The 16,474-nt window shown below is 44.3% G+C and overlaps 1 pseudogene; it reads right to left on the bottom strand.

The window, feature by feature from the left end:
* Window positions 1–8,204: 8,204 nt before the first annotated feature.
* Window positions 8,205–16,474, bottom strand: part of LOC111966838 (eosinophil peroxidase-like) — a 21,087-nt pseudogene continuing 12,817 nt past the window's right edge.

Below are 16,474 nucleotides of genomic sequence, written 5' to 3'. Positions count from 1 at the left end.
ATGAAACCAAGATTGAACTCTTTGGCCTGAATGCCAAGCGTCAAGTCTGGAGGAAACCTGGCACCATCCCTACGGTGAAGCATGGTGGTGGCAGCATCATGCTGTGGGGATGTTTTTCAGCGGCAGGGACTGGGAGACTAGTCAGGATTGAGGGAAAGATAAACAGAGCAAAGTACAGAGAGTTCCTTGATGAAAACCTGCTCCAGAACACTCAGGACCTCAGACTGGTGCGAAAGTTCACCTTCCAACAGGACAACGGCAGTAAGCACACAGCCAAGACAACGCAGGAGTGGCGTTAGGAAAAGAGCGGAGTGGCTTCGGGACAAGTTTATGTATATTTGTAAACAACAGCTTGTGCATGATATCTAAGTCTCGAGGTTTTGCTTGCCTGATGTAGAGTTTCTCATGATAAGCTGTAGACCACACTATCTAACGAGAGAGTTTTCATCTATATTCTTTGTAGTGGTCTATTTACCACCACAAACCGATGCTGGCACTAAGACCGCACTCAATGAGCTGTATACGACCATAAGCAAAAAGGAAAACGCTCATCCAGAGGTGGTGCTCCTAGTGGACTTTAATGCAGGGAAACTTAAATATGTTTTACCTCATTTCTACCAGCATGTTAAATGTGCAACCAGAGGGAAAACTCTAGACCACCAGTATTCCACACACAGAGACGCATGCAAAACTCTCCCTCGCCCTCCATTTGGCAAATCTAACCATAATTCTATCCTCCTGACTCCTGCTTACAAGCGAAAATTAAAGCAGGAAGCAGCATTGACTCGGTCAATTAAAAAGTGGTCAGATGAAGCAGATGCTAAGCTACAGGACTGTTTTTCTAGCACAGACTGGAATATGTTCTGGGATTCTTCCGGTGGCATTAAGGAGAACACCGCATCAGTCACTGGCTTCATCAATAAGTGCATCGATGACGTCGTCCCCACAGTGACTGTACGTACATATCCCAACCAGAGCCATGGATTATAGGCAACATCCGCACTGAGCTAAAGGGTAGAGCTGCCGCTTTCCAGGAGCGGGACACTAACCCGGAAGCTTATAAGAAATCCCTCTATGCCCTCTGACGAACCATCAAACAGGTAAATGATCAATACAGGACTAAGATCGAATTGTACTACACCGGCTCCGACGCTTGTCGGATGTGACAGGGCTTGCAAACTATTACAGACTACAAAGGGAACCACAGCCGAGAGCTGCCCAGTGACACAAGCCTACCACACGAGCAAAATTACTTCTATGCTCGCTTCGAGGTAAGTAACACTGAAACATGCATGAGATCATTAGCTGTTCCAGACGACTGTGTGATCACGCTCTCCGCAGCCGATGTGAGTAAGACCTTTAAACAGGTCAACATTCACAAGGCCGCAGGGCCAGACAGATTACCAGGACATGTACTCCAAGCATACGCTGACCATCTGGCAAGTCTTCATTGACATTTTCAACCTCTCCCTGTCTGAGTCTGTAATACCAACATGTTTAAAGCAGACCACCATAGTCTCTATGCCCAAGAACACGTAAGGTAACCTGCCTAAATGACTACCGACCCGCAGCACTCATATCTGTAGCCATGAAGTGCTTTGAAAGGCTGGTCATGGGTCATATCAACACCATTATTCCAGAAACCCTAGACCCACTCCAATTTGCATACCGCCCCAACAGATCCACACATGATGCAATCTCTATTGCACTCCACACTGCCCTTTCCCACCTGGACAAAAGGAACACCTACAGTTGAAGTCGGAAGTTTACATACAACTTAGCCACATACATTTAAACTCAGTTTTTCACAATTCCTGACATTTAATCCTTGTAAAAAGTCACCACTTTATTTTAAGAATGTGAAATGTTAGAAAAAAAGTAGAGTGATTTATTTCAGCTTTTATTTCTTTCATCACATTCCCAGTGGGTCAGAAGTTTACATACACTCAATTAGTATTTGGTAGCATTGCCTTTAAATTGTTTAACTTTTGGCTCAAACGTTTCAGGAGCCTTCCACAAGCTTCCCACAATAAGTTGGGTGAATTTTGGCCCATTCCTCCTGACAGAGCTGGTGTAACTGAGTCAGGTTTGTAGGCCTCCTTGCTCGCACACGCTTTTTCAGTTCTGCCCACAGGTTTTCCATAGGATTGAGGTCAGGGCTTTGTGATGGCCACTCCAATACCTTGACTTTGTTGTCCTTAAGCCATTTTGCCACAACTTTGGAATATGCGTGGGGTCATTGTCCATTTGGAAGACCCATTTGCGACCAAGCTTTAACTTCCTGACTGATGTCTTGAGATGTTGCTTCAATATATCCACCTAATTGTCCTCCCTCATGATGCCATCTATTTTGTGAAGTGCACCAGTCCCTCCTGCAGCAAAGCACCCCCACAACATGATGCTTCCACCCCCGTGCTTCACGGTTGGGATGTTTTTTTTCTTCGGTTTGCAAGCCTCCCCCTTTTTCCTCCAACATAACGATGGTCATTATGGCAAACAGTTCTATTTTTGTTTCATCAGACCAGAGGACATTTCTCCAAAAAGTACGATCTTTGTCCACATGTGCAGTTGCAAACCATATCTGGCTTTTTATTGCGGGTTTGGACCAGTTGCTTCTTCCTTGCTGAGCGGCCTTTCAGGTTATATCGATATAGGACTGGTTTTACTGTGGCTATAGATACTTTTGTACCTGTTTCCTCTAGCATCTTCACAAGTCCTTTGCTGTTCTGGGATTGATTTGCACTTTCGCACCAAAGTACGTTCATCTCTAGGAGACAGAACGCGTTTCCTTCCTGAGCGTATGACGGCTGCGTGGTCCATGGTGTTTATACTTGCGTACTATTGTTTGTACAATGAACGTGGTACCTTCAGGCATTTGAAATTGCTCAGTCAACTTCTGACCCACTGGAATTGTGATACAGTGAATTATAAGCTGAAATAATCTGTCTGTAAACAATTGTTGGAAAAATTACTTGTGTCATGCACAAAGTAGATGTCATAACTGACTTGCCAAAACTATAGTTTGTTAACAATAAATTTGTGGTGTGGTTGAAAAACGAGTTTTAATGACTCCAACCTAAGTGTATGTAAACTTCTGACTTCAACTGTATGTGAGCATGCTATTCATTGACTACAGCTCAGTGTTCAACACCATAGTGCCCTCAAATTTTTCTTAAAACTGCATTGTTGGTTAAGGGCTTGTAAGTAAACATTTCACTACCTGTTGTATTCGGTGCATGTGACAAATACAATTTGATTTGAATGTCCTTGAGTGGCCCAGCCAGAGCCCGGACTTGAACTCGATCGAACATCTCTGGAGAGACATGGAAATAGCTGTGCAGCGATGTTCCCATTCAACCCGACAGAGCTTGAGAGGATCTGCAGATAAGATTGGGAGAAACTCCCCAGATACACGTGTGCCAAGCTTGTAGCGTCATACCCAAGAAGACAAGAGGCTGTAATCGATGCCAAAGGTGCTTCAACTGAGTAAAGGGTCTGAATGCTTATGTAAATGTGATGTTTCAGTTTAAATATTTATAAAAAATTGCTAAAAAATCTAAAAACCTGTTTTTGCTTTGTCCTTGTAGTGCACTGTGTGTAGATTGATAAGGGGGAAAAACTATTTAATCCATTTTAGAATAAGGCTGTAATGTAACAAAATGTGGAAAAAGTCAAGGGGTCTGAATACTCCCTGAATGCACTGTATATCAAATAATGTTCTTTTGGCGATGACAATGCTTTCATGTAAGTTATTGAAGTGGATAGAACTATTTTACACTATTGGACATTTTGGAGAGATTTATTACACATAGAACTCCTGGAACCAACCCAGTGGCCTTGTGGGTGAAGTGTCTGCCTAGAGATTGGAAGGTTATTCATGGTTGAGTTATACCAAAGACTAAAAACGGGACCTGATGCCTCTGCTTGGCACTCAGAATGAAAGAGATGTATTGGGCATAAGGCCCTGTGACAGAGTAGTGTCCTGTCCAGGATGTTCTAGTTTGGACTAGGCTTATTTACGTAGTAGAGGACACCTGGGCCTTGTTATGGATGAAAACCTATACAGACAGATTGGTATAAGATATCTGCTCAATTTCTTTTGCACATGTTGACAAGACGATAAGGGGTCACCGAAGTGGAATATTGCCCAATAAAGCTTCTTTGAATAAGCCTCTTCGTGTACACCTGATAAAACAAACAAGAGGTTTTTATATTTTAATCTTCTGTGTTGTATATTGAAGTGTCTCAAACTTAAAAACATTTCAAGTCAATATCTGACATGGTACAGGTGTCTTCAATTTGAGCCAATAACCATGTGTGTGAGGTGTATACTTTTGATACCACAAAGATTTGTATAAGACTACCAAAAAACACCCTGTGTGACCCTGTTTTAGAACATTGTCACTCAGGAGGTGGACACTATTTGGCGTGACATAAACCTGCTACATTTTCCAAAACTGTGGGTGGCAAGCCAACCTGAATAATGACTCTTTAATTTTGAACAAATAGCTTGGTTATTGTTTATGGCTTGGAGTCTGAAATTAAATAGGTAAACATTTTCATACCCAGTCTTTCCTATATTTTCCTTAAAACTCCTCTTCAACTTATCTTTCATTTCATACCATGTTTTCTACAAACCTTCCAGAAAGGCCAGGAGTAAATGAGTAATGGCAAACCTTGTTAAAGGCCGTATAGGTCCAGTGCAACATGACTAAGGTCATTTGAAATAAAACAGCCACACCAATGCTTTGGACCTGGTTTAGAAATGTTCCTTTTTTATGCTGATTTCAGGCAGTGATACTTATTGATGTTATTTTAAGGAGGGTACCAAGACTGTTAAGTATTCTTCATTGTGTAAAGTGATAGGGTTAGGGCAGCGGTCACCAAATGGGGTCGCAGGAGAATTTCCAAAATCCTGATAAAAATAAAATATTATAACATCGTCTTTGTCTCTCAAAATTATTGTAACTTAATGAAAAAATCGAAATGAAAATAATTCAAATCTAAAAGTTTAAGTAAAGGTTAAATAAAACAATAATAATTATTCAACCAAAGAGCATCCTTAGATCGTGGGGGAAATGCGGCACTTGACAGTTGCACTGGAATCATTCCCAACGCTCTGCAACGCTATTGCAGAGATGTTGATATTACCGGTCGCATTTGATATGGTGAAAACAATGTGTGCGGGAGGCAGAGACACAGAAACTCACAACAATAACTTTGTCAGATAACAACGCTGTGAAACAAATAATTGATGCTATAGCTAGCTGTCAAGAGGAAACGGACTGAACAACTCAAAAACTCCCCACCATATGCTCTCCAAATGGAAGTTAGCTGTGAGAGCCGACATGCCCATGCATGAACTTTTGTTCACTATATGTCGGCCCGGGGATGTTAGGACGAGGACAAAATGCTATTCACGAGGACAAAATGTTCTGTCTCAGTGATGTTCAGTGTTCTGCGTGGCTAGATTGACGAAAAACAGATTCCATATGATCGAATGGTGGTCTTTTGCACAGATGGGGCTCCATCTAGCACGGGGCGGTGGGCAGGCCTCTGCACTCTAGTTATGAATGTCTCCCAATGCTATACGGACGCCTTATATGATACACCGGCTGAGCTATAATGAATACACCGAGAGCAACTGGCGGCAAAAGAGCTGAGCGCAGAACTCGGAGATACGCAGCAGGTAGATTTGTAAATTACATCGCGCACGCCTATTCGCAAAACTATATGGATATATGAGATCATAGCATGACAATGTTCTATTTCACACCGAGGCTAGGTGGTTATCGAGGGAATATTTTTTCGAATTGAGAGAGGAACAGATGTCATTCGCAATGGATGTAAAAACAAACCGAGTTTGTTGACTTTCTGTGTAATGAAAATAAAACGTGTATCCTTGCCTATGTAACTGACATATTTGTGAAACTGAACGCAAGGATGCAAGGGAAATACAAAAACAAAAAAAGTATACAGATTAGTGACCGAATCTGCGAAACCCATTTGACTGTGATCCTTGCTCAGTTGACATGCAGGTATGTGAAATCGAATGCTGCAGACAACGCATTCACGGCTCACTATGGAGGAGTTTTGGATCCTGACTAAAACGGAATAGTGTGCCGTCTCCCTCCAAGCTTTACAACTCATGGTACTCTGATTCAGTGCTCTCGTCTGCATTGCGCACTGTCGATCACGCCCCCTGACTTTGAGACATACATCCCAGTGTTGCCAACTAATTTTCAGGGTAAATTGCTATAGGCAGGTTGATTTGTTGTTAAAAGTTGCTCAATGATTTTGCGATGTCCTACTCTCCAGTGAGTCCATCATGTGAAAAAGGGATATTTTTCACTAATTTTTCACAAATTTTTCACATGATAACGTAAAACTGCGTCATTACGTAGAATACGCAATAACGTTACTCAAATTGACTGGCCATCTCGGCAAAAAATTGGATTTGACATTTGTTCAGGTACAGACTCTCACTATTTTCTGTACTTCTGGCTATACAATTTTGATTGAGACATGTTGATTGATGTTGTAAGTTCTGTTCAAGATCAAACATTCGTGACCAGCTATATTCATTGGGTTTGGCTCGCCGAACCCGTACTACTGCTGCTGCAGTCAGCCAACAATGATTTGAAATTTACTGAAGTTGCTGCTGGCTGAGCGCCTGCTGCTGACGTCACTCACAATGCACTTTTGCAGCCAGGYACGTGTGTTGTGACTGAGTGTGTGACAGAAAAAAACGTGTTTGTGTCCTTTAGAGGGAAAATGCGTGCATTTTAGCGTTTGAGTCACTTTTCAAAATTTGCTAAAAGTTCCAAATACATTTTTAAAAGTAGCTAAATTTGTTGCTAGGTGCTGTTTGAAAAAAAAGTTGCCAGGGTTGTCTGAAAAGTTGCTAAATCTAGCAACAAAATTGCTAAATTGTCATCACTGCAAGACGCACCCATCTCATTAGTGGTGGTGAGATAAGATACATTATGTCAGACTAATTTGTAATTGACTGTTAAGAATGTGATGGTGAGTTGAGAATACATTCAGAAATACTGTTAATGTTTTTCAACTGACTGCCATAGCCCATAATAAAAAGTTAACATTGGCTGTTAATTACATCATTGTTTTTCACATGGTTGGGGTCGTGAGAATGTTAAGATATCAAAATGGAGTCCCCTGGGTTAGGGTAGTAGTATGCACCTGTTTTTTCATACAAGCACTCAGCATAGAAGAGGTTAACACACCATTTACTTTTAGCAGCCGCTCTGATCCAGAGCAATAAGGGTTAAGTGCCTTGCTCAAGGGCACATCAACAGATATTTCACCTAGTCGGCTCGAGGATTTGAACCAGCAACCTTTACTGTTACTGGCCCAACGCTCTTAACCACTAGGCTACCTGTCACCATGCAAATAATTTGCAACCATACAAATATTGTTTCTGTCTTAAGTCTTTTTATTTTCATTTACTGATGCAGTGCTTATTTACGCAATAAAACACACGAATACAGTGTTTCAATAAAATATTAGCGAAATCAAAATTCAGAAGGTGCGCAAAATCTACAATTAGCAAAGTCTTATGATAACTGACATGAACATAGGCTACAAATATAATCTAAGATTGTTGATAATAAACTAATTACACAATTATCCAAAATGTGCTACTAGAACTTCTAGCTGATTGACATTAGTACCACGTTTAGTGCCATCGTATGTGATTGAGGTAAGGCGGTGTGTATATAGGAATTCTTTGGGGAAAAAATACTTTATGATTTCCAAACGCTTTTATAAAGGCAAGTCTTTTACATTTCTTCGCATAAATCAATACATACAAATTTATGAAGTACTCCTTGATTGATTGTCATAGCAACACATAAGAAGTCACAATAACAAAGGCATAACAAAATAGAAGATTCCAAAGAAAATATTTAAACATTTAAATCCTGTTTAAATGGCAAACACCCTTACTGGTTAATTGACCTTGACCAACTGCAAGAAGTGCAGAAGCTGTCTGAAGTGAGGCCATTGACACAATTCACCTCATTGTTAAGCCACAGGTCCACACTGAGAAACTAAAGGAAAACTGGTATCACCAGATGTGGTGCTGGTGGTTAGGAACACCCCTGACTTTGTATTGTAATGGTTCGGTCTGTTGTAGAGAACCTGGCTAAAAACGATGGCTTTGTTGTGTGTGAGGAAGTTGTCGGTCAGCTGGACAGAGAAGGCGGAGAGCTGCTGATGGCATATGTTGCTGCTGGGCCCTGGGGTGTCCAGGTGGGTACGAGGGAGGGGCTCACATCAGATCTACAGAGGAATAGAGAAAAATAGGATGATGTCTGGAGAGAGGGTTGGATGGAGAGGGGGGCAGAAGGAAAGAGGTGAGAGAGGGTGGAGTGGTAGAGAGAGAGAGGGGTGGATGGATTAAAAGACACCTTAACTGATATTGTAGTTTAATCTACTACCTCGTTGTCCTGGTCCGAATTCTCATGCTGCTCCTAATCGGCCGTAGAAGCGCTCTCCTTCCAGGCACTAAGGTTTAATTGCTGGATGTTGTTGCACTTGATGGGTGTGTTCTCTCCCCCAGGGATGCTGAAGGGGTCACGTGATACGGCTGTAATGCCAGTGTTGTCACAGATGATCTGAGCCAGAGTGACATTCTTCAGGGCCTTCCTCTGTGCCGAGGTGAAGACGCCTGGGTTTTCATACCATAGCCTGGGGATCAACAAGTGATGTGAGACACATACTATTACAGACAAACACATGCTGGACCTTTAAAAAAAGTAAAAACTGCACTCTGGCAGTGCTATGTCAAATGCCTTACATGATGCAGGTCAGTCAATATCTCTCTCTCTCCCTATCTCTCTCTCACACACACACCTGTCTCCCTGGCGGATCCTCTGGAACTGGGTGGCGATGAGGCAGGCGAAGAGAGGCCCGACGCGGCCCCTGTGTACGAAGGGTTCAGCCACGCCCCCCATCCACACGTCAATGTTATCTGGGGTGCCGTAGAGCTGCAGCAGTCTAAAGGCCAGGTCTGTGTTGTTCAGAACCACGGCCAGCTCGTCCAGGTTACTAGGTGTTGAGAGCCCACAGAATTTACGCCAAGCGTTGTAGTCTAGGTTAGGGAAGAGAAAGGAAATAATAAGTGAATGGAACTGACCAATAGAGATGCAGTACATGGAAGACGAGAGGAATGATTTTGGAACTGACCAATAGAGATGCAGTACATGGAAGACGAGAGGATGATTTTGGAACTGACCAATAGAGATGCAGTACATGGAAGACGAGAGGAATGATTTTGGAACTGACCAATAGAGATGCAGTATATGGAAGACGAGAGGAATTAGAGTGATGATTGATTTTGTGTTAACAGCCAAAGGATATGAGTTTAATGGTATAGATGTGTTTATCTGTGGTATCAGTCTAACAGTATAAATGTGTTTATCTGTGGTATCAGTCTAACAGTATAGATGTGTTATCTGTAGTATCAGTATAACAGTATAGAGAGAAAATGGAAGGTGTGTACCAGGCAGGCCATGGTCACGTCCACGCTGCATGTTGAGAGAGCCCAGGTCCAGAGCCAGATGGTTTATGAACTGGAAGAGTTTCTCCCTCAGAGCATCCACCATCATGTGGTCCTGGGTGTTCAGCTTAGCAGGGCGACCCACTAGACCACGGATAAGAGGGTCGATACCACCTGAAGGAGGACAGACAGAGAATAGGATGTTTTTTTTAACCTTTCCCCCCATCATAGACTGTTATAAACTGGGTGGTTCAAGCCCTGAATGCTGATTGGCTGACAGCCATGGTATATCAGACCGTATACCACTGAAATGTCAAAACATTTATTTTTTACTGCTCTAATGACGTTGGTAACCAGTTTATAATAGCAATAAGGCACCTCGGGGGTTTGTGGTATATGGCCAATATACCACGGCTAAGGGTTGTATCCAGGCACTCTGTTTTGCATCGTGCATAAGAACATCCCTTAGACGTGGTATATTGGCCATATACCACACCCCCTCGGGCCATATTGCTTAATTAATAATCCAGAGAGTGAATTAGTTTACAACTGACAAAGGGGTCTGCGAAGCATTCCTATGTGACCCACCACCACTCACCCTCAAACACCAGCCTCCAGGGGGTGAAGAAGGCCTTGAAAAGGGGCACGCTGGGGAACATGCGATTCTCCGTGTTGTTGATGTCCAGGCGGGACAGCGTGGGCTGGATGGCCAGGTGGGCAAAGCGGTACGCTGCTGTCGCAAACACGTTGGCAATGCTGGGATCAATCGTCTCGTTGTAGCCCGGGTAACGGCCGAGCTGCCGGGCCATGGTGTCTCGGCCCACGATGTGCGGCAGGTAGTCCCTGAACACAAACACCTGGGAGGGAGGGAGTMTGTTACTGGTACCTGGGTGGTGAATAGCGTCTGTTACTGGTACCTGGGTGGTGAATAGCGTCTGTTACTGGTACCTGGGTGGTGACATCAGTCTGTTACTGGTACCTGGTTGGTGAATAGCGTCTGTTACTGATACCTGGGTGGTGATATCATCTATAAGTCTATGCCAGGTAAAGCTCCGCCTTATCTCAGTTCACTGGTCACGATAACAACACCCACCCGTAGCACATGTTCCAGCAGGTATATCTCACTGATCATCCCCAAAGCCAACACCTCTTTTGGCCGCCTTTCCCTCCTGTTCTCTGCTGCCAGTGACTGGAACAAATTGCAAAAATCGCTGAAGTTGGAGAGTTTTATTTCCCTCACCAACTTTAAACATCAACTATCTGAGCAGCTAACCGATCGCTGCAGCTGTACATAGCCCATCTGTAAATAGCCCACCCAATCTACCTACCTCATCCCCATACTGTTTTTATTTACTTTTCTGCTCTTTTGCACACCAGTATCTCTACTTGCACATCATCATCTGCTCATTTATCACCAGTGTTAATCTGCTAAATTGTAATTATTCGCTCCTATGGCCTATTTATTGCCTACCTCCTCATGCCTTTTGCACACACTGTATATAGACTTTCTTTTTTTTCCTTCTGTGTCATTGACTTGTTTATTGTGTTATTGGCTTGTTTATTGTTTACTCCATGTGTAACTCTGTGTTGTTTGTGTCGCACTGCTTTGCTTTATCTTGGCCAGGTCGCAGTTGTAAATGAGAACTTGTTCTCAACTAACCTACCTGGTTAAATAAAGGTTAAATATTTATTTTTTTACAAATAATATCAGTCTGTTACTACCTGGTTGGTGATATGAGTCTGTTACTGGTACCTGGGTGGTGATATGAGTCTGTTACTGGTACCTGGGTGGTGATATGAGTCTGTTACTACCTGGTTGGTGACATCAGTCTGTTACTGGTACATGGGTGGTGATATGAGTCTGTTACTACTACCTGGTTGGTGACATCAGTCTGTTTACTGGTACCTGGGTGGTGACATGCATTCTGTTACTGGTACCGGTTGGTTATATCAGTCTGTTTACTGGTACATGGGTGGTGATATGAGTCTGTTACTACCTGGTTGGTGACATCAGTCTGTTACTGGTACCTGGGTGGTGACACATTCTGTTACTGGTACCTGGTTGGTTATTCAGTCTGTTACTGGTACCTGGGTGGTGGTATGAGTCTGTTACTACCTGGTTGGTGATATGAGTCTGTCACTGGTACCTGGGTGGTGATATGAGTCTGTTACTGGTACCTGGGTGGTGATATGAGTCTGTTACTGGTACCTGGGTGGTGATATCAGTCTGTTACTGGTACCTGGGTGGTGACATCAGTCTGTTACTGGTACCTGGGTGGTGATATGAGTCTGTTACTGGTACCTGGGTGGTGATATGAGTCTGTTAACGCGTTGGGTGGTGTATGAGTCTGTTACTGGTACCTGGGTGGTGATATCAGTCTCTTTACTGGTACCTGGGTGGTGACATCAGTCTGTTACTGGTACCTGGGTGGTGATATGAGTCTGTTACTGGTACCTGGTTGGTGATATGAGTCTGTTACTGGTACCTGGTTGGTGATATGAGTCTGTTACTGGTACCTGGGTGGTGTTATGAGTCTGTTACTGGTACCTGGGTGGTGACATAAGTCTGTTACTGGTACCTGTGGGTGATATGAGTCTGTTACTGGTACCTGGTTGGTGATATGAGTCTGTTACTGGTACTGGGTGGTGTTATGAGTCTGTTACTGGTACCTGGGTGGTGATATGAGTCTGTTACTGGTACCTGGGTGGTGATATGAGTCTGTTACTGGTACCTGGTTGGTGATATGAGTCTGTTACTACCTGGATGGTGATATCAGTCTGTTACTGGTACCTGGGTGGTGATATGAGTCTGTTACTACCTGGGTGGTGATATGAGTCTGTTACTGGTACCTGGGTGGTGATATGAGTCTGTTACTGGTACCTGGTTGGTGATATGAGTCTGTTACTGGTACCTGGTTGGTGATATGGGTCTGTTACTGGTACCTGGGTGGTGAAATGAGTCTGTTACTGGTACCTGGTGGGTGATTGAGTCTGTTACTGGTGACCTGGTTGGTGATATGAGTCTGTTACTGGTACCTGGTGGTGATATGAGTCTGTTACTGGTACCTGGGTGGTGATATGAGTCTGTTACTGGTACCTGGGTGGTGACATCAGTCTGTTACTGGTACTGTTTGGTGATATGAGTCTGTTACTGGTACCTAGTTGGTGATATGAGTCTGTTACTGGTACCTGGGTGGTGATATGAGTCTGTTACTGGTACCTGGGTGGTGATTGAGTCTGTTACTGGTACCTGGGTGGTGATATGAGTCTGTTACTGGTACCTGGGTGTGGATATGAGTCTGTTACTGGTACCTGGGTGGTGATATCAGTCTCTTACTGGTACCGTGGGTGTGACATCAGTCTGTTACTGGACCTGGTGGTGATATGAGTCTGTTACTGGTACCTGGTTGGTGATATGAGTCTGTTACTGGTACTGGTTGGTGATATGAGTCTGTTACTGGTACCTGGGTGGTGTTATGAGTCTGTTACTGGTACCTGGGTGGTGACATCAGTCTGTTACTGGTACCTGGGTGGTGATATGAGTCTGTTACTGGTACCTGGTTTGGTGATATGAGTCTGTTACTGGTACCTGGGTGGTGATATGAGTCTGTTACTGGTACCTGGGTGGTGATATGAGTCTGTTACTGGTACCTGGTTGGTGATATGAGTCTGTTACTACCTGGATGGTGATATCAGTCTGTTACTGGTACCTGGGTGTGATATGAGTCTGTTACTACCTGGGTGGTGATATGAGTCTGTTACTGGTACCTGGGTGGTGATATGAGTCTGTTACTGGTACCTGGTTGGTGATATGAGTCTGTTCTGGTACCTGGTTGGTGATATGGTCTGTTACTGGTACCTGGGTGGTGAAATGAGTCTGTTACTGGTACCTGGTTGGTGATATGAGTCTGTTACTGGTACCTGGTTGGTGATATGAGTCTGTTACTGGTACCTGGGTGGTGATATGAGTCTGTTACTGGTACCTGGGTGGTGATATGAGTCTGTTACTGGTACCTGGGTGGTGACATCAGTCTGTTACTGGTACCTGGTTGGTGATATGAGTCTGTTACTGGTACCTAGTTGGTGATATGAGTCTGTTACTGGTACCTGGGTGGTGATATGAGTCTGTTACTGGTACCTGGGTGGTGATATGAGTCTGTTACTGGTACCTGGGTGGTGATATGAGTCTGTTACTGGTACCTGGGTGGTGATATGAGTCTGTTACTGGTACCTGTTGGTGATATGAGTCTGTTACTGTACCTGGGTGGTGATATGAGTCTGTTACTGGTACCTGGGTGGTGATATGAGTCTGTTACTGGTACTGGGTGGTGATATGAGTCTGTTACTGGTACTGGTTGGTGATATGAGTCTGTTACTGGTACTTGGTGGTGATATGAGTCTGTTACTGGTACCTGGGTGGTGATATCAGTCTGTTACTGGTACCTGGGTGGTGATATGAGTCTGTTACTGGTACTGGGTGGTGATATCAGTCTCTTACTGGTACCTGGGTGGTGATATCAGTCTGTTACTGGTACCTGGGTGGTGATATGAGTCTGTTACTGGTACCTGGGTGGTGATATGAGTCTGTTACTGGTACCTGGGTGGTGATATCAGTCTGTTACTGGTACCTGGGTGGTGATATGAGTCTGTTACTGGTACCTGGGTGGTGATATGAGTCTGTTACTGGTACCTGGGTGGTGATATCAGTCTGTTACTGGTACCTGGGTGGTGATATGAGTCTGTTACTGGTACCTGGGTGGTGACATGAGTCTGTTACTGGTACCTGGTTGGTGATATGAGTCTGTTACTGGTACCTGGGTGGTGATATGAGTCTGTTACTGGTACCTGGGTGGTGATATGAGTCTGTTACTGTACCTGGGTGTAGGCGCCCATGATCTTGCGAGCCTCCTGATAGAGTGTCTCACCGTCCCAATGTGGGTTGAGACGAAGCAGGGCACCGGCCAGACGGTTGTGCTCACGCAAGAACATTGTGTGGATGGATGTCAAAGCTATGTTCTCATCCACACGAACATCACCTGGCAGACAGAGACTTACAGGTGAGGCCAGAGACATACAGGTGAGGCCCAAATAGTGATTGAGAATCATATACATTGTCTTTCTGTATCCGGACAACTATTGTACATGGAAAGTCAAGAAATTCCTCTAGTCAAAGTTCTATCGCTTTTTGTCATCATTCTGTGTCTTAGACTTTAACTTAAATATACATTGGTCTACTATTCGGACAAACAGAGTTGAAAGGCAAACCTGCAATGAAGCAGGGCACCTCCTTGGCATTGGTGTCGTTGGTGATTCTCCTGCGGGTGGCACACATGTTCCCCTTCACATCAGTGAAGGGAGAAACTCACGTCCGTTGTCTTTGAACTCTTTGTTGATACGCAGCAGGCCTCCGTCGTTGGTGAGGTTACGTAGGTCACGCGCCAACCCCTCCTCAGAGCCGTAACACCTGCCCCAAGTCCAGGAAGGCATTCAGGGCATTGATCTGCTCCCTCCTGTTGGCCATGTCACCGAAATTGAAAGCCGACTTTCCTGTGCCGCACACAGGCGCTGATCGGAAGACCGGGATGCAGCGTCTGGGCCAGTGGGCAAGCGTGGGTCATTGAGAGGAATCTGGTCATGGAGGAAAAGACAAGACAGGTTGAAGAACTAATAATCCATGTACCATGGATCGAAAAGGGCCAGATATCCAGGGGTGCCTGTTGTAAGTGTTAGGCTGTGGGATGTGATGTGGGAGCTGTGACTGACCTGAATGGGGAACAGGGTTCGGAGCGTTCACAGCTCTCATCACAGTTCAGGCCGTTGCTGAAGGCGGCGATGCTGGGGAGGAGGGCGTGAATGTCAGGTCATGGTCGTTCCACTGGCCAAAAATAGTGACCATGTGTGTGAACTCGCGATCGCTCTCTACACTGGCGTCATTGGTTGCCAGGATACGGTTAGAGACCTCCCTTACCTGCACACAGGGAGGGAAGCAGGGCAGAGGGAGAACAATGAAATACAATTATGTTACTTTATATCTAACTTGTGGTGAATAGTAGCAGTTATTGCAACTATGTCTATGTATTGTCATCATACCAGAGGGAGCACAAAGTTGTTGAAGCTCCTGTTTGGGTCCCAGCTTTTGGGTCTAGAGACCCCATCGTCATACTGAGCAGGCAGCCAACGAGTGAAGGGGTGTTTGAGGCTCCCAGACGAGGATACTTCCTAATAAGAAGGAAGAAAATACAAATCAGAACAGAGAAACCTCGCTTGAGAAACTCAAGGTTCAGGTACTGCCAAAATAACAAACACTTGAGTAAATGAGGGATACAAAGTATATTAAAGGCCGGTGCTTCCACACAGGTGTGGTTCCTGAGTTAATTAAGCAATTAAATATCCCATCATGCTTAGGGTCATGTATAAAAATGCTGGCATGCCATTCTTTTGGCAATTATTTTGGCAACCATGGCTATGCCAATATAGGATGACAATGCCCCCATCCATAGAGCACTGAATGGTTTGATATGTCACGCCCTGAACATAGAGAGCTTTTTATTCTCTATGCTGGTTAGGTTGGGGTGTGACTAGGGTGGGTCATCTAGGTGATTATGTTTCTATGTTGGCCTGGTATGGTCCCAATCAGAGGCAGTTGTTTGTCGTTGTCTCTGATTGGGGATCATATTTAGGCAGCCATTTCCCTTTGTGCTTTGTGGGATCTTGTCTAGGTATAGTTGCCTGCGAGCACTACAATCAGCTTCACGTTTCGTTTTGCGCTTTATTGTTTTCTTTGAGTTTCACTTCAAAATAAAGAGGAGGAACCATACCACGCTGCATCTTGTCCACTCATTATAACGATCGTGACATGATAAGCAAACAATGTAAACCATATGCCATGGCTGTCAGTCACCAGATCTCAACCCAATTGAACACTTATGGTAGATTCTGAAGTGGCGCCTGAGA

Source organism: Salvelinus sp. IW2-2015, linkage group LG7, assembly GCF_002910315.2.
Source record: "Salvelinus sp. IW2-2015 linkage group LG7, ASM291031v2, whole genome shotgun sequence".
Taxonomy (NCBI): Eukaryota; Metazoa; Chordata; class Actinopteri; order Salmoniformes; family Salmonidae; genus Salvelinus; species Salvelinus sp. IW2-2015.
The sequence above is the reverse complement of the archived record's forward strand: the minus strand, read 5'-3'. Positions and strand labels throughout refer to the sequence as shown.